General features: G+C 45.8%; 1 protein-coding gene across 1 annotated transcript in view; it reads left to right on the top strand.

Annotated features, from left to right (window-relative positions):
* Window positions 1-23,004: 23,004 nt before the first annotated feature.
* Window positions 23,005-26,323, top strand: part of GPRIN2 (G protein regulated inducer of neurite outgrowth 2) — a 99,297-nt gene continuing 95,978 nt past the window's right edge. Inside the window, exon 1 of the mRNA XM_073574919.1 lies at window positions 23,005-23,116. The gene's annotated coding sequence lies outside the window, so the exon portion shown is untranslated. The remainder of the gene's footprint in view (window positions 23,117-26,323) is intronic.

Genomic DNA, 26,323 nt, shown 5'->3' with positions numbered 1-26,323 from the left:
CTAAGCCGTGGGCTTGATGTCACCTTGACATCAACCCCACAAATATTACCCCACTTGCCACCGCTACAGGGCAAGTGGGAAGAGCTGGGCAAAGCACCAGAATTGGCATATCTAATAGATGTGCCTTTTCTGGGCAGCTGTGGGCTGCTATTTTTAGGCTGGGGGTCAATATCCATGGCCTCTTACCAGCCTGAGAACACCAGCCCCCAGCTGTGAGCTTTAACAAGACTGGTTGTTAAAAATGGGGGGGGGGAACGCCATGCCGTTTTTTAAATTATTTATTTAAATAATTGCCAAAACAGCGTGGAGACTCCTCTATTCTTGATAACCAGCCTTGCTGAAGCTGACAGCTGAGGGTTGCAAACCCCAGCTGTGAGTTTTGTTTGGCTGGTTATCAAAAATGGGGGGAACCCAAGCTGTTTTTTTAAATTACCGTATTTATTAACAGCGCAGGAGTGGCAGATGAATACTCCCATCCCCCGCTCCTGCTGTCACTGTTATTAGCAGCAGCATGAGTAGGCTGATGGAAGTTATAGTCCCATCAGTCGCCGTCTGCTGTCTCTTTTATTACTTAAATGTAACTCTCATCATTCTACCCTGCTCGTGCTGATCACTGGCAGAGTAGGTGAGAATGATGAGAGCTGTGTTCAGCACCTGGCGCCAGGGAACAGCAATAACTGTAACGCTCCTTCCCAAGCGCTGATGCATGTCACATGGATGATATCAATGTGTGTTATGTGTATCCATGTGTGCGGGACGTTTTATGGACCATCCTGACATTAAAAAACAGACATGTCAGCGTGTTTTGTCCACAGACACATGATCTGTGGAAATACACTGACATGTGCACAAACCCATTCACTTCAATAGGCAAATAGCGCTCCATTCCTCTTGAGTCTCTCCGCATGGCTAAGTAGTACTGTACAGCCACATATGGGGTATCGCCACGTTCAGTAGAAATTGTGGGACAAATTTTTTTGCCATTTCTACCCACTTTTTATGTGAAAATGTAAAATCTTTGGCTAAAACAAAATTTTGGTGGTAAAAATGTAGTTATTTTGTGTTCACTGCACAATTATATAAAATTCTGTGACACACCCATGGTGTCAATATGATCACTGCTCCCCTAGATGAATTCATTGAGAGGTGTAGTTCGCAAAATGTGGTCACTTTTGGGGGATTCTGCTGTTTTGGCACCTCATGGGCTCTCCCAGTGGGTCATGGCACCCAGGGCCGGTTTTAGGCAAAGTGGGGCCCTAGGTAAAGTTTAAAATGGGGCCCAAATGCTAACATATTACACATCACACAGAAGCATTTCGGTTGTATTTACATGCGCTAGTTCAGGACGCTCAATGAGTGTGATCAACAATATTGAAGTCGTTCAACACTTGTTTCCTTGCCTCTTTCCACCATCTGAGAAAGAATGATGGGAACAGAATAATGACTAACAGATCACCATACAGTATCATGTTATCAGCAGCACATCTACAGTTTACACCCCATAGTCCTCCATTTAATATAATGTCCCCATAGTCCTCCATATTGTATAAAACACTCCCTATAGCCCTCCATATTGTATAATACACTCCCTATAGTCCTCCATATTATATAATGTGCCCCATAGTCCTCCATATAGTATAATATACTCCCCATAGTCCTCCATATTGTATAATACAATCCTCATAGCCCTCCATATATTAAAATACACTGCTCAGTCCTCCATATAGTATAATACACTCCTCATAGTGCTCCATATAGTAAAATACACCACCAGTCATCCATGTAGTAGAATTCACTTCCCATAGTATAATGCACTCCATAGTTCTTCATATAATGTATTCCCCATAGTATTTGATACAGTATAATGCAGCCCACATATAGTATAATGCAGCCACCCCATAGAGCATAATGCAGCCACCCCACAGAGTATAATGCAGCCCCGCCATACAATATAATGTAACACCCATAAAATATAATACAGCCCCCCCTCTTATAGTATAATGCAGCCACCCCTTAGAGCATAATGCAGCTACCCCACAGGGTATAATGCAGTCGCTCTACAGCATATAATGTAAATCCCCATAGAATATAATGCAGCCCCTCCATAGAATATATGGCAACCCCCTCATGGAGTATAATGTAGCCCTCCTCATATAGTATAATGCAGCCCCCATAGAATATAATGTAGCCCCCTTATAAAGTATAATAAAGCCCCCATACAATATAATCTAGCCCCCATAGAATACAGTGTAGCCCCCTCATAGAGTATGATGCTATCACCCCCATAGCATATAATATAATACAGCCAATCATAGAATATAATGTAGCCCCAAATAGAATATAATACATCCCACCTCCCCATAGAATATAATGTAACCTCCCATATTATATAACATAGCCTCCCCCATAGAATATAATGTAAAATGTACCCCCCTTGGTATATAACACAGCCGCATAGTATATAGCACAGCACCACATGGTATACAGCCCAGTCCCACATGGTATATAGCTCAGCCCCACATGATATATAGCCCAGCCCCACTTGGTATATAGCCCAGCCCCACATGGCATATAGCCCACCATGGAATATAGCACAGCTCACCATGGTATATAGCACAGTACCACATGGTATATAGCACAACACCACACAGTATATAGCACAACACCACACAGTATATAGCACAGCCCCACGTGGTATATAGCACAGCACCACCATAGTATATAGCACAGTACTACCATGGTATATAGCACAGCCATCATGGTATATAGCTCAGCATGGTATATAACCCAGCACCACATGGTATATAGCCCAGCATGGTATATAGCACAGCACTACATGGTATATAGCCCAGCATGGCATATAGCCCAGCACCACATGGTATATAGCCCAGCATGGTATATAGCCCAGCATAGTATATAACCCAGCATAGTATATAGCCCAGTATAGTATATAGCCAAGCAGCACATGGTATACAGCCCAGCATGGTATTTAGTACAGCACCACATGGTATATAGCCCAGCACCACATGGTATACAGACCAGCATGGTATATAGCCCAGCACACCACATGGTATATAGCCCAGCACCACATGGCACATAGCCCAGCATGGTATATAGCCCAGCATGATATATAGCCCAGCATGGTATATAGCCCCCCCAGAATGGCCCCACAGTCCAGTACTCACTGATATACTTAAAGAAAAACACTCCTCACGTTCTCCCCGTGCCCGCGCTGCTCCCGAATCCTGTCTCCTTCTCTGCCTGGTACACAGTGAGTGCGTGATGGCGTCATAGCGCACCCGCTGTGTCAGAGGCAAAGTGGGGATTGATGGGAGAGGGAGCGTCAGCTGACGCTTTCTCCTCCATCATTGCTGTGAACTGTACCGGTGTCTATGACGCCAGTATAGTTCAATGCAGCGGCGGGGGGACTCGACGCTGGAGGCAGGCGGGACCCACTGCCTCACAGGGGTCCCATAGCGGCTGTGTGATGTGCTGCTAGCTAGGGGCCCCTGGGGGAGCGGGGGCCCTAGGCAGCTGAATGGTCAGCCTGCCCCTAACGCTGGCCCTGATGGCACCTGCAATCCATAACAGTAAAATCTGGTGCTCCTTTTCTTTTGAGCTCAGCCATGCACCCAAACAGTGGCTTACCTCCACATATGGGGTATCAGAGTACTCAGGACAAATTGCACAACAACTCTTAGGGTCCAATTTCTCCTGTTACCCTTGGGAAAATAAAAAAAATTGGGGGAAAAAAGATAATTTTTGTGAAAAAATGTGATTTTATTTTTACGGCTCTATGTTTTAAACTTCTGTGAAGCATTTGGGGGTCCAAAGTGCTCACCACACATCTAGATAAGTTCCTTAGGGGGTCTAGTTTCCAAAATGGTGTCACTTGTGGGGGGTTTCCACTGTGTAGGCACATCAGAAGCTCTCTAAACACGACATGACATCCGATCTCAATTCCAGTCAATTTTGCATTGAAAAGTCAAACGGCGCTCATTCCCTTCCGAGCTCTGCCATGTGCCCAAACAGTGGTTTACCTATACATATGGGGTAGGAGCATACTCAGGACAAATTGCACAACAGCTTGTGTTCCAATTTCTCCTGTTACCCTTGGGAAAAAAAATTGGGGGCAAAAAGATCATTTTTGTGAAAAAAATATGATTTTTTATTTTTACGTCTCTACGTTATAAACTTTTGTGAAGCACTTGGGGGATCAAAGTGCTCACCACAAATATAGATAAGTTCCTTAGGGGGTCTAGTTTCTAAAATGGTGTCAATTGTGGGGGGTTTACATTGTTTAGGCACATCAGGGGCTCTTCAAACGCGACATGGTGTCCGAACTTAATTCTAGCCAATTTTGCGCTGAAAAAGTAAAACGACAATCCTTCCCTTCCCAGCTCTGCCATGTGCCCAAACAGTAGTTTACCCCCACATGTAGGGTGTCAGCTTACTTAGGACTAATTGCACAACAACTCTTAGGGTCCAGTTCCTCCTGTTACACTTGGGAAAATAAAAAATTGTTGGCGAAAAAATCATTTATATGAAAAAATATTTACAGCTCTACCAGTGTACTCAGGACAAATTGCACAATTTTTGTGCTCCAATTTCTCGTTACCCCTGGTAAAATAAAAAAAATGGATCTGAAGTAAAATTTTGTGAAAGAAAGTTAAATGTTGATTTTTTTTAAACATTCCAACAATTCCTGTGAATCACCTGAAAGGTTAATAAACTTCATGAATGTGGTTTTGAGCACCTTCAGGAGTGCACTATTTAGAATGGTGTCACTGTTGGGTATTTGCTATCATATAGACCCCTCAAAGTGACTTCAAATGTGACGTGGTCCCTAAAAAAAATGGTGTTGTAAAAATGAGAAATCGCTGTTTAACTTTTAACCCTTATAACTTCCTAACAAAAAACAACTTTGTTCCAAAATTGTGCTGATGTAAACGTAATGTTACTTATTAAGTATTTTATGCTACATATCTCTGTGATTTAAGGGCATGAAAATTCAAAGTTGGAAAATTGCGATATTTTTGCCAAATGTCCATTTTTTTCACAAATAAACGCAAGTCATATCAAAGAAATTTATTGACTATCATGAAGTACAATACGTCATGAGAAAACAAGGTCAGAATCACCAGGATCCATTGAAGCGTTCCAGAGTAATTACCTCATAAAGGGACAGTGGTCAGAATTGTAAAAATTGGCCAGGTCATTAACATGCAAACCATACTTGGGGTTAAAGGGGTTAAAAGGGATTTTCCAGGCTTGGGACTCAAGTATGCAGCTACTCTATGTAACGGTGTATGCATTTGTCAGCATTCTCCAGGAGCGAGCAGGCAGTTGTGTGACCGCAAGTACGTGATTTGTCTCTCTCCGACCACATTTTGGCTTGATGTGTCTGGCCTCGCTCAAAAAAAAATTCATTACTCAAGGCTGTGCCCATCTAGTCAGAATGTGAACAGGAGTGCGCAAATCACATACTTGCGGTCACATAACTGCCTGCTCACTCCTGGAGAATTGCGCACACAGCGCTATGTGAGGATTCACGTGAAGAATTCTGTATCACACAGAGTGACTACAGACTTTAATCCCAACTCTGGATAACCCCTTTAACTTGTAATAAAAGATATAGGGCTTCATGCACATGTGGATCCATGCACGCTACATGTCACATGTGTATGAAGCCCAATATCTTGCTCTTTTCTTACCTGGGACATGCCTTTAATAAAACTACAGATTTTTTTAGTGGGGGTGTACTGAGGCTGGTGCGCTCACTGTTACAAGTCAGGACTCAGAGAAAGAGTCAAGGGCAGCGTGCTGTGGTTATCTGACCTCTGTCTCTACGTACCTTTACGCAGGCCAGATGCACACAGCAATGTTCAGGACCATGAAAAGCTCCACCTTCCTCTCTGTCTCCCTCTGAATTGTTATGCTATGCTGGCTGCATCATGGCCACTCCGCCCTCCGCTCCACCTCCTCTCCGCCCCCCTCTGAACACTTATGCTGGCCACACCATGGCCACTGTGCCCTCTGCTCCGCCTCCTCTATGCCCCCTCTGAATGCTTATGCTGGCTGCACCATGGCCACTCCGCCTCCTCTCCACCTCCCTCTGATACTTTAAGGCCCTTTTACATTTAGCGATGCACCAGCGATCCGACCCGGTCAAGATCGCTGGTGCATCGCTAAATGATTGCTAGTGAGCTGTCACACAGGCAGATCTCACAGCGATGCAGCAGCGACGCAGCGCACTATACTCACCTTTCACACACAGCGATCCTGACGTCCTCCCGCCCGCCTCCACGCGTCGCTCGTCGTCACAGCAGGAAGCCCCAGCAGGAAGCTGACGACGAGAAATTGAGCCGGACATTCTCGCGCGATCAGCGATGGACAGCGGGGGAGCCGGTCGGAGGTAAGTATCACACATAGTGATATCGCTAGCGATATCGCTATGTGTAAAACCCCCTTTACTCTGGCTGCACCATGGCCACTCTGCCTTCCGCTCCACTTCCTCTCCACCTCTCTGAAGGCTTATGCTGGCCGAACTATGGCCGCTCCACCTTCCGCTACGGTTCCTCTCCACACCCCACTGAATGCTTATGCTGGCCGCACCATGGCCGCTCTGCCTCCTCCCAACCCTCCTCAGACTCCTCACTACACGCTGTATTGCTACCTGGCCTGCACGCTCCGGAGTGCTGTGGCTACTGGAGCATTTGTTCTAGTCTGTTTGCTTGTGCCTGTCGACGGGACGGACAAGCACAAGCAAAGGACCGGATGTGGCCCGCGGGCCGCAGTTTGCCCAACCCTGTATTACACGATGAATAAGTGCTTGCCTGTATTCCCCAACAATGAGATCACCATTAATTATGACCAAATCTCCAATTTCATTTGTTAGTTAGGGACCAAGGAAAGAAGCAGATGTTTTAGGGTGCATTTTTTCTGGTTCAGCAGCCAGAGCAACAGTCAACTGGTTGTTTACCAATGTTCATAACTTCAACAGAGTTGTGCCTGTCCCTACATAATGTTTCTAGGTGAGCACGTTCCTTTCTGATTCTTAATTCATTCCAAATAATGGTAATACGTTGTGTTGCACCCCATTCCTTATTTGCAACTTCATTTGTTGAAATGCAGCCCCAGACTTAGAAGGAACCTCATCCATGTTTCACTTTGTTCTGATGAAAGTCATTATTGCACTTTCTTCAGTGTTGCCCATTTCTTGGTGTCCTCAATGTTGATAAATACAGGTTGATCCTTATCCATCATACACTATGAGCAGAAAGCCATTTTATTGGCTCCAAGTTTATTCTGCAGCAGGACAATTACCCCAAACATACAGCAAATACCATGAAGACCTTTTTCTTAGTTGTATGGAAGAACAAGGAGTCCTGGAAGCGATGATATGGCCCCACAGAGGTCTGATCGCAGCCTCATCAAGGTTGACTGCGATTACATAAAGAGAAATACAGATTTGTACAAGCCTACATCCATAGATGTTTAGTTCACCAAGATGCTAGGAACAACCTCCCTGCCGAGTTCCTTCAAAAACTGTGTGTAAGTGTACCTAGAAGAATTGCTGCTTTCAAGCTGGTTTGAAGCTATAGTCCAGTCACATGAAATGTTGATGTCATTTAGAATTCTTTTTGTTCATGCACTTTGTGTTTTGTTAATTGATGAAAAGAAAAAATTGACACTTCTATTTTTAAAAGCAAATTTTTGCATATTACTGTTGTAAGGTAGCGCTTGTTATTCAGGTTGGGGATACTCGCTTTGCAGCCAAATAACCAGGTCCGGCACGGGTTTTTCATAAAACATTAACATAGTCCATGCGGTTTATTAGGCATCATAAACCAAAGCAGCAACAGGCTTTTCACATCAAAGCAGCATAACGTTCATGACAGAGCTCCGCTCTGTTAACCCTGTGGTCACACAGGCTGTGTTATGTCCGGTATGCAGGTTCTCGCCTAAACACAGTTAGCTCACCCTCTTCGGGTTACCTTCTTAGCTGCTTCACACTGCAGATGTCCGTTCCCTCCTGGAACTGTCAGACATGCGCAGCCATTACACACAGCGTCCACACGTGCTGTTCTGGAAGGCAGCCACATCTTTCAGCCGTCTGCCTGACGAGACCTTCCATACGGACCAACCGGGTCCAAGCATTCCCTCATGTGACCTACCCTGGTCACCTTATATGGTCCATAGCCACGCCCACCAGATCACATGGCTATGACCTCATCACAGGTCCTACAACCATTCACACACATACTGTTCACTATGGGCGTTTTAGACACATGCCCCTGGGTGGATTTGTAGGTGGTTAATCCCACCCATCTCACCAACCACCTGAAGGCTTCTCCCTGACACATTAGAACAGAACATCAGCAGTAGCCCTGCTGATCAACACATAATCAAGCCTTCATCCCAAGGCCACCCACCTTGGGAAAAATAACGGTCATTTAGGATCCTGCTCCTATTACTACCCTGGATATGGCTATTTGCCTGTCCTGGGACACCCACAAAGCGCCCCCTAGCGGACACAGTGGAAATTACACCAAACTGTATATACAAGTTATCATGTACAATAAGGGCTCCAAAAGAGCAGCATGACGACTTTATTACACCTCTGCATAACTCTACTTTCATACAGAGACAAACAAAAAAATTTTCTCAAAGAATTCATGCAAATGCAACAGAAATAAATTGTGACATGTGTACCCAGATTTTGTTTTTGGGGTACATTATTATACCCTTGAACCATTGTTGATAGGTAGAAAATTGTGTTATTTGGACTTTAAATTGTAATTGTTATATTTTGTATATTTTATTGCAAAAGTGAAAAATGGAAGGAGCCTAATACCAATACACAAAATTGTTCTGCTATATTTTCATTGTCTCTGATTCAATTAGAATATGTTCTGTTTATTCTCCATATGACACAGATCTTGTTTCCGCATATGTAAATCAGGGCATTAATTTTAGTTTGAATCATTTTGATATTACACAGAACTGCTATTCTAACCGGAAACAATACATTTAATTCTCTCCTGCACTCATTGCTAAATCCAATTATATTCTTCATAGGGTTGCTTGCAGCAGCTGATAGTAAGCACTGTCCCAACCCTTTCAATTACCAAACTGTGACAAAGAAATCTAAAATAACATGAATAACAACAAATTATGTCTTACATCAGTGACGACCATCCACATATTTCCCCTTTCCTTAAAGTCTACTTTAGGGAACACGTGTTTAAAGAGGTTGTAATTTTTTTAAGGGGTTGTCACAGGTGTAACACCTGTCCACAGGTTTTGTGATGTATTGCAATTTGCCATTTAATGAAATGGAGCTGATCTGCAGATTCAGAGACAAATGTGTGTTTGTGTGTGAGTCACCTGTAAAAGGGAGAAAAAGACCAATACAAAAATAGGTGTGCACACCTGGTAAATAATCTTAGAATACAAAACTTTATTTCATAACTGTGGATACACAAGTGTGGCGCCCCTGAGGCTCAGTCGCCACCGAGGTACTGCACCTTCTCCTAAGGTGTAGTGCCCCACCATCCTGGTAAGTTGGGAACTCCTTTCCACACTCCAACACCTGCATCCCACACACAGGATAGTTCAACAGGGCCACATTGCAGCTTCAGGCTCAGAGGGTAGCAGAGCACCCTTCGTGGAACCCTGCTTCGTAACACGAGATGTGCTGGGAGGTGGGTGGAGTTAGCTATAAAAGAGGGGGAAAGTATTGAATTACAGGTCAGTCGGTCAGAAGGACTGATGACGTCAGTCTGTTAAGAGGGCAGGCGGAGTAGGACAGAACAGTCAGTCACTCTGTGAGGAGTGAGGATCCCTGGAAGAAGGGATGGAGGAAGGATTGCTGCAGCTGCCTCAGTAATCTGAGCCAGCTGGCATGGGAAAGGAAGAGAAGGAGAAAGACGTAGAACTGTAACCTAAGTTTCCATAGAGAGTGAAGGACAAGTACGGAATGAAGGAGAAGAGAACAGAGAGGAGACGTGGGTTGAGAGAGTACCTTGCCTATAGGTTCTCTGCGCAAGGCCAGGGCCCGGTCCCCGAGGTTGTATGGACACTTATGGTTCTGTAGCAGACACCGGTGGAGTAGTTGGCTGTAAATGCACTACTCCCATCCAAGACTTGGGATACAACAGCAACTGAATAGAGAGCCGGGATCCAGGAGGTCCCCGAGCAGGCTTCAGCTGTCTGTCATACAAGCAGAGATCTAGGAACATCTGAAGAGAGGCATTCCAGGGTAACTAAGTACTGGAGTGCTTCGCACTTAAAGGCACATTGGAGGAGTCGTTCAGGATAGGTACATGTTGGCGGAGTGTTGGAGAGGAGAACCCTGACTTGCCCGGGAGGCTGATTGAGTCTCATCCCCGGAGGACACGGCACGGAGGCAGGCACCTGTGTGTACCAAGAACTGTGAGTAAAGCTTTGAAACTGCGAGCCTGGTGTCCTCCATTCATTCGTGCGCAACACCTTCAGCACCACTACATCTGGGCATCAGCATCCACACTGCCCGCGCCTCCTGATCCATTGCACCTACACTGCCCTGGGACTACAGCTCCACCTGTGGGGAGCTACACCATCCTGGCTGCACCACACCATCAGTCCCAGCGGATCTGTATGCAGCGTTGGCCTAACATCTTACTTGCCAAACACCACGGGTGGCGTCACAAACTATTCCTATAAACTATTACACTACAACCACCATTTTATTGGGCGCCCAGGACCATGGACCGGGTCACCGCCAGTGCAGCACGTCCCCCCCCTGACACCAGCCCGGTACCGAGTACCCCGCAGCCCTGGGAGGGCGACCCACCAGCCTATTAAAAATATTTAAAAACATGTAAAACACAACACAATCATCATCCAACACCCCTGGTACTATATCAAATGCCTAAATGGCCACAAATGTATTAAGGAGCAATAAACAATATTTGTAAGAATCTTGATTGGTATATACATATATTCACCCCTATGTAGAATGGAAATAATAATCATGCAGGATAGAGGTCACACATAGACCGGGTAACATGTGCTGTATATATACAGTGCGGGATTTTGTAAGTTTGCCCACTAACAAAGACATGGACAGTCTATAATTTTAAGGGTAGGTTAATTTTAACATTGACAAGTAGAATATCAAAAATAAAATCCAGAAAATCACATTGTATAAATTATATAAATTTGCATTTTGCAGTGAGAAATAAGTATTTGATCCCCTACCAACCATTAAGCGTTCTGGCTCCTACAGACCAGTTAGACTCTCCTAATCAACTTTTTATCTGCATTAAAGACAGCTGTTTACATAGTCACCTTTATAAAAGACTCCTGTCCACAGACTCAATTAGTCAGTCAGATTCTAACCTCTACAACATGGGCAAGACCAAAGAGACTTGGCTACAAAACCATACATAAGAGAGAAGAGTGAGAAGTAGACAACTGTTGGTGCAATAGTAAGAAAATGGAAGAGATTAAAAATGACTGTTGACATCGATCTGGGGCACCATGCAAAATCTCACCTCGTGGGGTATCCTTGATCATGAGGAAGGTGAGAGATCAGTATAAAACTACGCAGGTGGAAGTTGATGCTTTCAAGTCAGCTGGGACCACAGGCACCAAGAAAACCATAGGTAGTACATTAAGCCGTAATGGGAGAATAGATGGAGAGATGTAACGTAAAATCCTGAGTGACAACCTCCTTCCCTCCACCAGGATATTAAAAAATGGGTCATGACTGGGTCTTCCAGCAAGACAATGACCAAAAACATACAGCTAAAGCAACAAAGGAGTGGCTAAATAAAAAGCACATTAAGGTCATGGAGTGGCCTAGCCAGTCTTCAGACTTAATCCCATAGAAAACTTATGGAGGGAGTTGAAGCTCCGAGTTGCCAAGCGACAGCCTCAAAATCTTAATGATTTAGAGATGATCATCAAAGAGGAGTAGACCACAATTCCTCCTGACATGTGCGCAAACCTCATCATCAACTACAAAAAAGTCTGACTGCTGTGCTTGCCAACAAGGGTTTTGCCACGAAGTCTTAAAGGAAACCTGTCATCCCCCCAGGGCGTTTTTAACTAAAAGAGCCACCTTCTGCAGCACTAAGTCTGCACTCTATGAAGGTGGCTCCTCTGTTTCTGATCCCCAGTAACGCCGAAATATTGACTTTTATAAATAGGTCCCCATACCTGTATTCAGTCCCATAGGTATGGTGTGTCCCCCTATGTCAATCGCCTCCCAGCCGTCCATCATCCCCCTGTTGCGTCCCTGTGCCGCCTCCCAGCCATCCATCATGCCCTGTGTTGCGTCCCTGCGCCGCCTCCTCCTGTGTTGCTGTTGGCGTTACATGCCGGCGGGCACCTGCGCTGTGCCAACAGTTCTCGGGTTGGAAACTGACATCAGGCTATCGCGCCTGCGTGTTTCTCAGGCGCCAGATTCCCAGCCCTGCAGTGTGAATACATCATAACACACTGTGGGGCGGGATCTGGGGCCTCCCAAACACGCATGCGTGATAGCTTGATGTCAGTTCCCGGGCAGCGCGCACTGCGCATGCCTGAGAACTGTTGGCACAGCGCAGGCGCCTCCCGGTATGTAACGCCAACAGCAACACAGGATGAGGCGGCGCAGGGACACAACACAGGGGCATGATGGATGGCTGGGAGGTAGCGCAAGGATGCAACAGGGGGATGATGGATGGCTGGGAGGCAGCTGATACAGGGGGACACACCATACCTAAGGGACTCAATACAGGTATGGGGACCTATTTATAAAAGTCAATATTTTGGCATTACTGGGGATCAGAAACAGAAGAGCCCCCATCACAGAGTGCAGCCTTAGTGCTGCAGAAGGTGTCTCTTTTAGTTAAAAATGCCCTGGGGGGTGACAGGTTCCCTTTAACATGGGAGCCTAATGCAATCAACTCTCCCCGGAGAACCACCTTATGTGTTTCACAAATGAAAGTAGTAGTTTCTCCTTCTAAGATATTTTCTCTGAAAAATCTAGCAATAGAAACATTCAATTGTTATAGGTGGGCCGAGTTATCCAATAAGGACTCATTCCCACCATGTCGGAGAAGTTCAGGGAAGGGAGGCGATTCGCAATTTCATGAAAATTGGGGTATGGTCCGAAATTGTGATAAGGCATATTGAAATGTCTAAAATTAGTGAGATAGCTGAAGTTTGCACCATTAGATAGTCTAATCTTTGATACGAATTATGTGGCATTGAATAAAAGTAGTAATGTTTTGGAGTAGGGTGGGAAATTCTCCATGGGTCGATCAGATTAAATGAATTCAGTTTATTTAAGAGGTTTCTCCTCTCTTTTTGTGGAATAGAGAACTTGCCATTAGATGCATCTAGATTCGGATGTAATGTTAGATTCAAGTCTCCCCCCTAAGATCAAGAGGCCTTCTTTGAACAGTGCAAGGGTGTCCAAAATCGTAGACAACCATTGCGCCTGTCCAGTGTTCGGTGCATACAGATTCCTGAATGTAATCAATGTATTAGCTAAGAAACCCTTTACAAAGCTATACCTTCCCTCCGAACCCGTGAGGTAGTCTTATAAAGTGAAGGGTAGTCCCTTCTTGAAGGCGATATTAACCCCTTTTAAAGCTGAGGAAGAGCAGCTATTGAACCAAGTTTGGTATGGAGAAAAAGAGGGGCACTACCTGCCTTGAAATGGGTTTCTTGGAGGAAAAGAACCTGTGCATGTTTTTTCCGCAATAAGGAGAAGATCTGACTACACTTTGCTGGTGCATTAATACCTTCCACATTGAAGGAAGCCCCGGTGATCGAGTCTCCCGGGTTTTGTTCAGCCATAGACATGAAAGACATTGGAATCTGCCACCAAAAGTGTGCACCTTTGGTAAAATAACATCATAGTCAACACATAACTATATACAAAAACATTTTCATCTTCAGCAAGGGGGGTCGTATAAACCCTATTATTAAAGATGAGACATAGTGATCCCAAGCAGAGATCTAGAATGATTTGATGAAGTAATCAACCTGTAATAGAATAATTTCTGGAAAAACAACTAACTTGACTCAAGGAGAGAGTTTCAATCAGTAGACCAAGCCTTTTAGTCTATCTCTCCCCCCCCATCACTCCCCAAGAAGGAGCCATGCTACCCACTAAAAACATAACTCAGGTAGGAAAGGAGAGGCGGGGGATGAAGAGCAAAATGAGGGCGTGTTGGAAAATAGATTTCTCTCTAAGATAATTGGAGACAGTGTTGTAAACATTAATAATCACTAACAATTAGTAGAGAAATGGAAGGAGGAGGGTATTTACTAATCCGAAACCGATTAATATTAAAAACCCTCAGCATTCTCTACTCAAGAGAACAATGACTTGGAGTGCATTCAGCCCCAACAAAACATAAAGACATCATTTTCAGGTTAAGTGACGTTTGGAAGAGTTCTTTTTAACTTTCGGAGAGGCAGATTTATTTTTTGTGGACCACTCCGCTGGTTTAGCAAGCCTCGGTATATCCAATCCCAGATCCAGAGGCATCTACGAAGGGATCGGGACAGGGCTTATTTGTAATGATTCCCAAGAGTTTTCCAGGTCCTCTGGGGTTCGAATGGTGATCTGACGACCTTCTTTAGTGATCCCAATGCCAAACGGGAAAAAGCCATTTGAATCTTAATCCTTTAGCCACTAACGCATCTGTCAATAGCTTCAGCAATCTCCTTTTAGCCAGAGTGGAGGGAGAGATGTCCTGGAAAATTTGGAAATTTGTGTCTCCATAAGTCAGGGGTAATGCTCTCCAGCTCCTGTTAAAATTGCTGCGGTGTCGAGATAATTGAGAAGGCCACATATTATGTCTCTAGGAGGTTCAGAGACTTTGGGCTCGGTCTAAGAGCCCTATGGACCCTTTCAATAATGATGGAGTCTGCGCTGTCCTGATCTAGAATAGCATGAAAAATTTCCTTAGAGACTTTATTGAATGATTCTGGGGCAAATGACTCTGGTATACGGCCTCAACCTTATGTTTTTCTTCTACTCCTGTTCTCCTGATCTTCCATGGCCAGAAAGACGGTATTAAGGTGTTGCTGGTGGACAAGTAAATGAACTCCCATAGTGTTGGTAGCATTAATAAGTTCAGTCAGGGTGTTTTCTAACGTTTCCACCCTTTGACCAATGTTTCATGTCAGACTTTAGGTCCGCTGTCTCTTTGACCAGAGGTTTCATACTTGTGGCTAAAAGTTTTTTCATGAAATTTCGTGAGATAGAAACCGGGTCTTCCAAGATAGAACCACACTCTGATTCATCTGGACTGACTTCCGAGTTTTCAGGAAGAACAGGGGGTTCCACGTTCAGTTCCATTAATTTATCTAGAGACCGTAAAACTTCTGTTTTTTTTTCATCAGAAATTTATCTAATTCTCCCTGAGGGGTAGATTTCAGGTTTATGGAGATATTTCTTGTTAGACTTTTTGCCTGTTCTTTATTTGCGTGTACCATTCTGAATTCTTATGTATACGGGCGAGCTATGATTACTGTTTGGGCATTCAGCTATGGCTAAACAGTCATCATCATGGGTTGGATACGGTATCGTAGCTACCGGGGGCAGGGAGGTTGGTGGCCCGAGGCCCTGTGCTCTGAGGGGGCCCACCGGAGCTACACTACACCACTATTCTGCGGCAGAGCAGGGAGAATCAATCTCCCTACTCTGCTGCCCGGCTGCTATGGGCCCCTGAGAAGGCGGTGGGGGGCCCTGGTGCCAGCAGTGGACCCCCCACCTCTCAGCCAGCAATGTCGTCCTGGGCTATTCACAGGACCTGCGATGAGGTCACAGAAGGGGCGGAGTCAGCGGTCACATGATCAGGGGTCTTCAGTGGCTGCAGGACTCTGCTGTGCTGGTTGTCATGGTGCTGGCTGGATGAGGTGAAGTTTCTGTGTGGGGTCAGGAGGGGTTTACAGAGTGCATGTAGCAGAGCTGTGTGTGTATGAGGTGTAAAGAGCAGAGCCGTGTGTGTAGAAGGTGTACGGAGCAGAGATATGCATGTATGAGGTGTACGGAGGAGCGGAGCCGTGTGTGTATGGCGTGAGCGGAGCCATTTGTGTACAAGGTGTACACAGAGGAGCCGTTTGTGTACAAGGTGTACGGAGCCGAGCCGTGTGTGTACGGGGAGTACGGAGCGGAGTCGTGTGTGTACGGGGTGTATGGAGCGGAGCCGTGTGTGTACGGAGCAGAGCCGCGTATGTACAAGGTGCACGGAGCAGAGCCGAGTGTGTACAAGGTGCACGGAGCAGAGCCGAGTGTGTACAAGGTGCACGGAGCAGAGCCATGTGAGTACGGGGGGTGCAGAGCCGCGTGTGTACGGAGCGGAGCCAGGTGTGTACAAGGTGTACGGAGCAGAGCCGCGTGTGTACAAGGTGTACGGAGCAGAGCCATGTGTGTACGGGGGGTGCGGAGCCGCGTGTGTACGGAGCGGAGCCAGGTGTGTACAAGGTGTACGGAGCAGAGCCGTGTGTGTACAAGGTGTACGGAGCAAAGCCTCGTGTGTACAGCGTGTACGGAGCAGAGCCGCGTGTGTACAGCGTGTACGGAGCAGAGCCGCATGTGTACAGAGTGTACGGAGCAGAGCCGCGTGTATACAGCATGTACGGAGCGGAGCCACGTGTGTACAGCGTGTACGGAGCAGAGCCGCGTGTGTACAGCGTGTACGGAGCAGAGTCGCATGTGTACAGCGTGTACGGAGCAGAGCCGCGTGTGTACAAGGTGTACGGAGCGGAGCCGTGTGTGTATAGGGGGTGCGGAGCGGAGCCGTGTGTGTATAGGGGGTATCAGGTGCAGTAATAGTGACACATACGGCAGCAGCGGCTCAGCATTGGGGTATCAGGTGAAGTAATAGAGACATACGGCAGCAGTGGGTCAGTATTGGGGTATCAGTTGCAGTAATAGGGACACATACGGCAGCAGTGGCTCAGCATTGGGGTATCAGGTGAAGCAATAGAGACATATACGGCAGCAGTGGCTCAGTATTGGGGTATCAGGTGCACTAATAGGGACACATACGGCAGCAGTTGCTCAGCATTGGGGTATCAGTGCAGTAATAGGGACACATACGGCAGCAGAGGCTCAGCATTGGGGTATCAGGTGCAGTAATAGGGACACATACAGCAGCAGTGGCTCAGCATTGGGGTATCAGGTGCAGTAATAGGGACACATACGTCATCAGTGGTTCAGCATTGGGGTATCAGGTGCAGTAATAGGGACACATACGGCAGCAGAGGCTCAGCATTGGGGTATCAGGTGTAGTAATAGGGACACATACGGCAGCAGCTCAGCATTGGGGTATCAGGTGCAGTAATAGGGACACATACGGCAGCAGCGGCTCAGGATTGGGGTATCAGGTGCAGTAATAGGGACACATATGGCAGCAGAGGCTCAGCATTGGGGTTTCAGGTGTAGTAATAGGGACACATACGGCATCAGTGGCTCAGCATTGGGGTATCAGGTGCAGTAATAGGGACACATACGGCAGCAGCGGCTCAGCATTGGGGTATCAGGTGCAGTAATAGGGACACATACGGCAGCAGCGGCTCAGCATTGGGGTATCAGGTGTAGTAATAGGGACACATACGGCATCAGGGGCTCAGCATTGGGGTATCAGGTGCAGTAATAGGGACACATACGGCAGCAGCGGCTCAGCATTGGGGTATCAGGTGCAGTAATAGGGACACATACGGCAGCAGAGGCTCAGCATTGGGGTATCAGGTGCAGTAATAGGGACACATACGGCAGCAGAGGCTCAGCATTGGGGTATCAGGTGCAGTAACAGGGACACATACGGCGGCAGCAGCAGCTCAGCATTGGGGTATCAGCAGGATGAGGGGTTTGTGCAGGTTGGGGATACATGGTGATGGAGCTGGAATATGAGAAGTGAAACGTGTCGTTGTATTCTCTGTAGCAGAGTCCTGGCTGGATGAGTTGTCAAGTCAGTCTGGGCCAGATGGAAAAGACGTGAAAAGTGAACGATTCCATCAGAAAGATCATCAGCGGTAAGACACCAACTATAACTGTGCTGTAATCACTTATATGTAGGACTGGAATTTACCACTGACCATATGGCGGTAATATCAATATTGATCTTTATAGAGAGATTATTTTCAGTAACAGCGCAGTCATCTCCTACATCCACTATTAGGGTGCGTCACTGAGTTGTAATCAAAGTTACCTAGTTAGGGGCCCACTCAGAAGTTTCGCCCCCCCGAACCAAAACCCTAGCTATGCCTCTGGTGGGATATCATGTACAGGTAAAGACGATTTTAGCCCAATGAATAAGAAAACTAGAATCAGTAGAATCATGTGATAGCACAGAATGACCAGCAGGTGGAACTCCAGTCTTTAAAATGTATTCTATGGCCACAATGAGATTTGTATCATAATCTCTCTCCTCCATTTACAATCTCTTAGGTTAGCTGCAAAAAACCACTCTTATTTTATGGACCTGGGCACCCAGGTATAAGTCCCACAGTAGACCAGAAGTCTGATCACAAAATCAGCCCGATGCCCCTACTGATATTTGTTTGGGCAGGGAAGGCCACAGCGCCCCCTCTATTCGCTCAAAGTCAGTTGGCTCTAGAGCCTAAATATCCCAGTGTGTGATCATGCGAGGTTTGTTCAGCTCTAGCACCACGCACCTTGTCACCGACGGACCATCTACTCTAGGCCCTGGTCTCACCGACAATGCAGGCCACAAGATCGCTGCGGTCTCCCCAAGCCCACCGTGCGCACAGGAAAGCACCACACTGTGGCCCCACAAGGCACAGAGAGGTATGTAAGTCTCCCACCTGATATTGTTGTTCCAGCAATGGGAGGAAAGCAGCTGATGTTGCAGGTAGATGGTGGGCGGGAAGCGTCTTGCGCAGGCCCCAGGTCCATCCGCAGTCCCCGAATCCCCGCTGCACCTGTGGTGATGGAGCGTGTCTGAGGCAGTTCACCGGGAGCGCAGTGAGGCCCGCCGTTGTAATCCCGCAAGGTACGGAGAGAGGTGGGTAAGTATTTCACCCTCTGTCTTTGATCCAGCGGTAGGAGGGAAGCGACTGTTGATACGAGGAGGTGGTGGGCGGGAAGCGCCATGAGCAGACCTCAAATTTCCACTGTGCCCATGGCACTAGTAGCGTGTCCGAGACAGTTCACCGGAACAACCGATGTGCAGGGAGGCCCGCCGCTGTATCCCCGCAGAGTACGGCAGTTAGCCCTGTGATGGGAGAGAAGCGGCTGGTGGTACAGGAAGATGGCGGGCGGTAAGCGCCTCCGGCAGGCCCCGAAACTCTGCTGCACTCGGGGTGTCGGAGTGCGTCCAAGATGTAAAGGTATCGTCTCTGGGGGCTCCACCACTTTCTTGCTGCTTCAGAGAGGTGTGGATGGGCCACAAAAAGTGTGAAATTAAGCTGATTGCTGTGGCATTGAGCTCAGGGAAGCACATCTTACGCCTTCGGCTGCTGGCCACGACACCCCCCCCCCCCCCCCCCCCCACAAAAGTTTTATTTATTTTTTTTAAATTCTCTAATTCTGTGGAAGCATGGTTGAAAAGCAATATCTGATTTTCATTTGTTCATTTCCATAGATTTTTTTTATTATTACTTTTGTCAGATTCAAGTTATTTCTGTCACCATTGTGGGTTTTTCTGTCATTAAATAAGGGGTACCAACAATTTTGACCTTGTGTAAATACTTTGGCTTTGCTGTAAATGCAGTGGCCGGCAGGGCCGTGGGATACTCGTGACTGGGTCGGGCAGTTACTTCAGGAGATGTCACGGCAGCAGTGACCCGGGCCATGGCCCTGGGCGCGCAATGAAATGATGAGGAGGAAAGGTTATAGGGGATTAATTCGTGACATACCTGTGGTGTTCGGCAATAAGGAGATGGCCAACGCTTCTTAAGGAGACCGCTGGGGCTGTTGGTGACGCAGCAGAGTTGTTACAGCTCTCCACGGGTAGAGCTATAGAGCTAGACTCCAGGGCAGTTATAGGGTGAAAGAAGATGGCGGTGATGATGGTAACAGTTGTAGTGCAGGGTAGGTGGCGCAGCAAATAAATCTGAGGACACAGCAGGGTTGCAGTCTTAACACTCACGGTGTTGCAGGTTACAATCCCCAGCCGGAGTGCTGTTAACTCCGGGACGGTGGTCCAGCCAGCTCTCAGGCAATGTGGGTACACTTTACCAGGACCCCCTTCTTATGTTCTTTCTCTGGTCGTCTCTCTGCGCTGGCTTCCGCCTCTCCTGCACTGCGCCTTACACACAGTGTCCCAAGCCAGCAGCCTCAGATCCTGTCGGGTGACATACTCTAGGTCCCCGTGATCCTGTGTGGCTGCCTTTTCAGAGAATGTATGCAGACTTGGCTGTTACACATGCAGATGCTGCAGACTTTGGTTTGCTAGCTGAGTCCCCAGTTTCTCCACTAGTCTGGGGCTGGTCCCCTACTGCGACCTGGTCCCTCCTCTCTACTGCGGATGGCATGGATTTGGGTGCCACGGGTAGAATCCTCACTACCTGTGCCCCTAGGACCCCTTCTTCCTCTCTCTCTCTGGAGCTTCTCTCTCTGACTCCTCTGTCCTCCTCTCTCTTTCAACTGTCCTCTGGTCTCGGGACAAGCTCCTCACTGCTCCAGTTCCCAGCACCAACTCCCTCTAACTCACTCCTGATCTCTCAGACCACTCACCCAAGCTCCGCCCATTTTCCACTTCCTCCACCCACACTCTCTATCTAGTTCCTCATTGGCCTGGAAAGGTCTAGTGTTGGATGCCAGTGTGTGGCTCCTGGGCAGTGCCCCCTCCTTACCTGAGAGTGGAGTACCACACCTCTGGCTGAGGTGCAGTACCTCTGTGGCAACTGGACCCTCAGGGGCGCCACATAAAGTTCCCTCTGCCTTTGGATTTTTCTCTATTATATATGCTTTACAGCCACAAAATTAAGGATAATTAGTTGGTGTATTTACAAATACTGATGTAAAATACTGACCAAATACTGAACGTGTGAACGTGGCCAAAGGATAAGTAATAAGTTATAGATTGGTGAGGGTCCAACTGCTGGGACCTGCACCGATCTGCACAATGTGAACTCTTACTCCTATTAGTATGGAGTGGCATGTGCGACTCAACCATTGATCCATTCATTCCCTAAGGATCTGCACTTGCCTTTTTCTGGAAGCCCCCAAAGAGGATGAATGGAGCTGCGGTCAGACATCCCACCTGCTGCTCCATTTTAAAATGGGGATAAAAATGCCCTGTCTGGGATGAAAGTTCCCCATTCCTCCGATTGGTGCAGTTTCCAATGATTCCACCGATCAATAAGTTATCACCTACCTAACCTGTGGATCAGAGATAACTTGTTTTCACCAATGAACCACTTTAATGCAAACTACTACTATTGTACATCCCAGTTATAGGGGCGCACAGTAGAAGTGAAGAAGCCTCCTGTGTTTTACAGTCGATGCTGCACTATATGAGGGTAACGACTAACAGGTATAGCTGAAGGGTGAGCCCCTAGGGTCAATACTCCCAGTGGGCCACTACAGCCCAGTCTAACCCTGATTACACTGTATGGTGTTACGCATTAGATTTGTTTGTTTCTGATCCTTCTTTATCTTTAGTACTACACATAGTGATGATTAAATTAAAAGGGTGGTCCAAAATACAAAGTAATGTTCATCCTAAATGCCTATTTATTTAATGCTGTAATCTACGATATCTTGTAATATACTATGATTAAAATGTCCCTATCCTTCCCTATTTTATCTAACAGGTTTTTTTTTACCTACTTCATCTTTGAAGATGCTCCATTTGAGTACGCTCTGTTGCTGGCTCAGATCAGTAGCAACAAGCTGACAACAGAGCGCACTAACAGTGTACACTAAGGCTGGTTTCACACTTGCTTTTTTGCGCTGTTTTTTAGCGCAAAAAAAGCATGCGTTTTTTCCCCTATCTTTTACATGGGTGCGCATAGGTGCGCATACACATGCGTTTGTATGCACATGCGTTTTTTTGTAGTGTGCGCTCAGGCGCACAAAATGCATCCTGTTGCATTTTTTGTGCGTCCGACTTGCCCCAAAAAAACCGCATGTGCACGCAATGCGTTTTTTTTTTTACAGCAAAACACCCATTATAGTCTATGGGTGCGCATACGTGAACGTATGCGCAAAAAAACGCACCAAAACCCGCAAAAAAGTATACAAACGCATGATGTGTTTTTTTCATGCACTTGTGTGCGCAAAAAACGCACAGCAAAAAAACGCAAGTGTGAAAGTAGCCTAAGTATTCTAACAACGCGCTCTGCTCTGTTGGCGACTCGTTACTACTGATCTGAGCCGGCAAGAGAGAGCACATCACGTAGGGGATATAGCCCAGACTCTAAAATGAAGGTCACTGATATCGCTACAGGTGAGAGAAAGAGACAGAGGACCCTGCTGACCATAAAAATCACAGAGAGAGAAAGTAAAAGAGAGAACAAAAAGAGAGTAGGAAAAAGAGAAAGAAAACGAGAGAGAAAGAAAAAGAGAGCGTGAGAAAAGAGAAAGAAAAAGCGAGAGAAAGAAAAAGAGAGAAAGAGAGTGAATAATGGAATAACAGGAGCAGAAATGCACAGCCTTGTAACACATTCCTCACCCAGACTGACACCACTGCTTCATCTGTGGATGATGGGGGTCACCCAAGGTTTCATCTAAGGAAGGAGCAGATGCTGCAGCTCAGTGATAACATTATGGTATAAGGCAGATCTCACACAGATTTCACATATAAGTCTTTGATGATTTGTGTTTAAATACAAGGATTCTAATTGTTGATTTTTCTTAGTCTCCTTCCTCCCTGCTCAGCACTTCTTTCTTACCTGCTCTCCTGTCATGCACCTCTCTAATCAGCTGAGATTTCAGTTTATCTCCCTCCTCCTTCTGAATCACCATCTTGTCCCCTCCACAGAGAGAAGTGGGTGGTTAGAGGAGGGACAGTGGGCACCTGTGGCAGGGCACATCTTCATCCTCGCCCCCTATTTCTAGTCCAGCAAGAACAACAAAGGGGAAACATCAAGGAGAACACTTCTGTATCAGGACTGACTTATACAGGATCTGCTCTCATCATTTACCATAAAGGTAAGAACAGATTGCAGTATCATTCCGAATGTAATATTTGTATATACAGATGTAGCAGAGCTGAATTTGCTACACTATAAGTTAACAGTTTTATTGGGAGTTGGGAGCCTGGTTACCTGCAGCTCTATGGAGAAAGAGAAATAATACTGGATGCTACATTGCTAAATGAAAGCTCGATCCAATGACTTCTGTCTATGACATTTGTATGATGGATTTTCTTTCCTTTACTCCAAAGACTGGAGAGAAAATATTATAATACCTGAAGATAAATGGTTGTTGCATCTTATATATTAGATATTTAAAAAAATAACAAAATAAAAAATAAAATGACATATGAATATTTATAAATGAGTTTGTGTGATTTTGTCTCTTGTGGATGCGTGTAAAGCTTAAATATTGTACAAAAATGTCATTAAAGGAGTTTTCCAGGATTAATTCTGTTTGCTTTCTGGCACACCTACAGTGCTGCCCCTCTGGGGTCTGGGGAAGAGGCAGCGCTGGGCTTGAAGTGGGTGAGCACAGATTATTTAATTTTGCACTGGGCAGACCAAGTAATGAAAAACAATCCTGGAAAATCCTTTTAATTTTAACATATTATTCTAGGTTTTCTCATACTACAATTAAATAAAAGTATATTAACTAGATACAAAATTAGCACTTCCCAACATCAGTTTACAATGGCGTAGCAAATCTATAGTAGGGTATACTCCTGTGTGGGCCGGTACATAAACACATGTATAGCAGTCCTAAATCTGTCATGGCTCCATTGTATGCTACTAATTAGTTACTTTCCTACAAGTAAAACACTGAAGTTATTATGATTTGTATCAAGTACACTGCATTTTAATACCGTATGAGGTTGTCTAGGACTTTGTTACTAAGATGTTACTAAATACTCTGCCGGCTCAGCGCAGTCACATAGCGTTCCTGCTGGCGATTCTGTGACTTCCGATGACGTCACGTTGACAGAGCAGCTTCTTCCTTTCCGCTCTGTGGTGCCAATCGACAGTGATGCTCAGTCGACAGAACAGACTGGGATATGAAGAGCTTCTCTGTTGACTTTTTTTCCATACTTTTCACTGACTTTAATAGTCCCCTTAAGAGACTTGAAACTGCGATCACTTGTACTGTACAAAAGCTTCAGCCCTGCTATGTATAGAAGAAATCATGATCTATGAACGCAGGCAACAAGCCGGCGTTCACAGGAGATTCACAATAACAGGCACTGGGGTCCTCTGCAGATCCCTGGTTGTCATGACAATCTATCGACATGCCGCGATCAAGTGACAGGGGCGCCAATGGGCGGGACAAGTGACGCGCTTCAGGCTGGCGTGTATTAAAGGCACTTGATGTCTGATTATATCAGTTACTAAGTGCAGGGAAAGATTTGGACTCAGCGTCAGATCGCGCAACAAAGGCAGGAACACAACCTTTGACGTAAATATACGTCAAAGATTGTGAAGGGGGTTAATGAATTAGGGCCATTCTGTTGCCTAGCTCTGTGTAACATTGTTGCTTTCCTTTTTACTATGGCTTGCAGCATTACCAATATTAAAGGGGTTGTATCATGTTCAGTCTTCAGGAGTGCACTGTTTCCCTGCCTCTTCTTCCTGGGGGGTGCAATCCTGATGAATAGTTCAGACCAGCAGAATTTTATTGCCTGCAAAGCTGTGAGCTCATCAATGATGGAAGCAAAGGCAGCTTGGTCTCAGTAGTATTGGAGGAGCTTCACAACTGTGATTACAAGTTGTATAGAAAAAAGCTTATAAGCACAGAATTCCTTGCCTGGGAGACTGGTCCCCACTGACTGCAGCAATGGCCGCTAACCTAGGCACCAAGCAGTAAAGTATAACATTAAATATATAGAATTTTTCACGGTGATCGGCTGTGAAGATACTGAGCTTGAACTGCGGTGACCTCATCACTGGCATTTTCCCACGGTCCAGAGGTCAACACAGTTCAACCCAGGTGGGAGCGCAGCCTCAGTGACATCACTGAGGCTACGCTCACAGCATCTCATTCACCAGTGTTTATCAGCCTGGATGGATGCATTTTGGCACCGTCCAGGTTGAAAACTAATTCTCCTCCAGACATGGATTATGGTGTAGGACAGAATGACCAAAAGGTATGGTATATTGTTGTTTTATTATTTTACTTTTATTACACGAGATCGAGGGCTTCGGTGGAATTATGCGAGGTTATAAGTAAGGTTTAGTTGAGATTATTAATGGAGTCTGTGTCTTTCAATTACAGGACTTTTTTTCTGGGTGTCTGTGTTTTCTTACAATGTGACTATGGGGATACTAATGGCGGCGTCTTATTGACACCTCTCCATTACTAACCTTGGGGCTTGATGTCACCAGACAATACAAAGGTGACATCAACCCCCCAAACTATTACCCCACTTGCCACTACTACAGGGCAAGTGGAAAGAGCGAGGCAAAGTGCCAGAACTGGCAAATCTCAGAGATGCACCTTTTCTGGGGTGGCTGAAAGCTAATGTTTTTAGCCAGGGTGGGGCCAGTATCTGTGGCACCTTCCTAGGTTAATAATATCAGCCCGCAGCTGTCTGCATAGCCTTTGCTGGTTATTAATTATAGGGGACCTCATGTAATTTTTTGGGGGGTCCCCCATTTTAATAGCCAGTAAAGGCTAATTATACAGTTGTGAGCTGATATTACAGTCATATGTTAAAGTTTCGGCACCCCTATTAATGTTAAACTTTTTTCTTTATAACAGTTTTGGTTTTTGCAACAGCTATTTCAGTTTCATATATCTAATAACTGATGGGCTCAGTTATATTTGTGGATTCAAATGAGGTTTATTGTACTAACACAAAATGTGCAATCTGCATTTAAACAAAATTTGACCGGTGCAAAAGTATGGGCACCCTTATCATTTTCTTGATTTGAACACTCCTAACTACTTTTTACTGACTTCCTGAAGCACTAAATTGGTTTTGTAACCTCATTGAGCTTTGAACTTCATAGCCAGGTGCATCAAATCATGAGAAAAGGTATTTAAGGTGGCCACTTGCAAGTAGTTCTCCTATTTGATTCTCCTATGAAAAGTGGCATCATGGACTCCTCAAAACAACTCTCAAATGATCTGAAAACAAAGATTATTCAACATAGCTTTTCAGGGGAAGGATACAAAAAGTTGTCTCAGAGATTTAACCTGTCAGTTTCCACTCTGAGGAACATAGTA

This window comes from Dendrobates tinctorius, unplaced genomic scaffold (genome assembly GCF_039654945.1).
Source record: "Dendrobates tinctorius isolate UK_male_01 unplaced genomic scaffold, ASM3965494v1 ptg000040l, whole genome shotgun sequence".
In the NCBI taxonomy this organism is placed as follows: Eukaryota; Metazoa; Chordata; class Amphibia; order Anura; family Dendrobatidae; genus Dendrobates; species Dendrobates tinctorius.
Note: the sequence above shows the minus strand (reverse complement) of the source record. Positions and strands in the feature narration are given on the sequence as shown.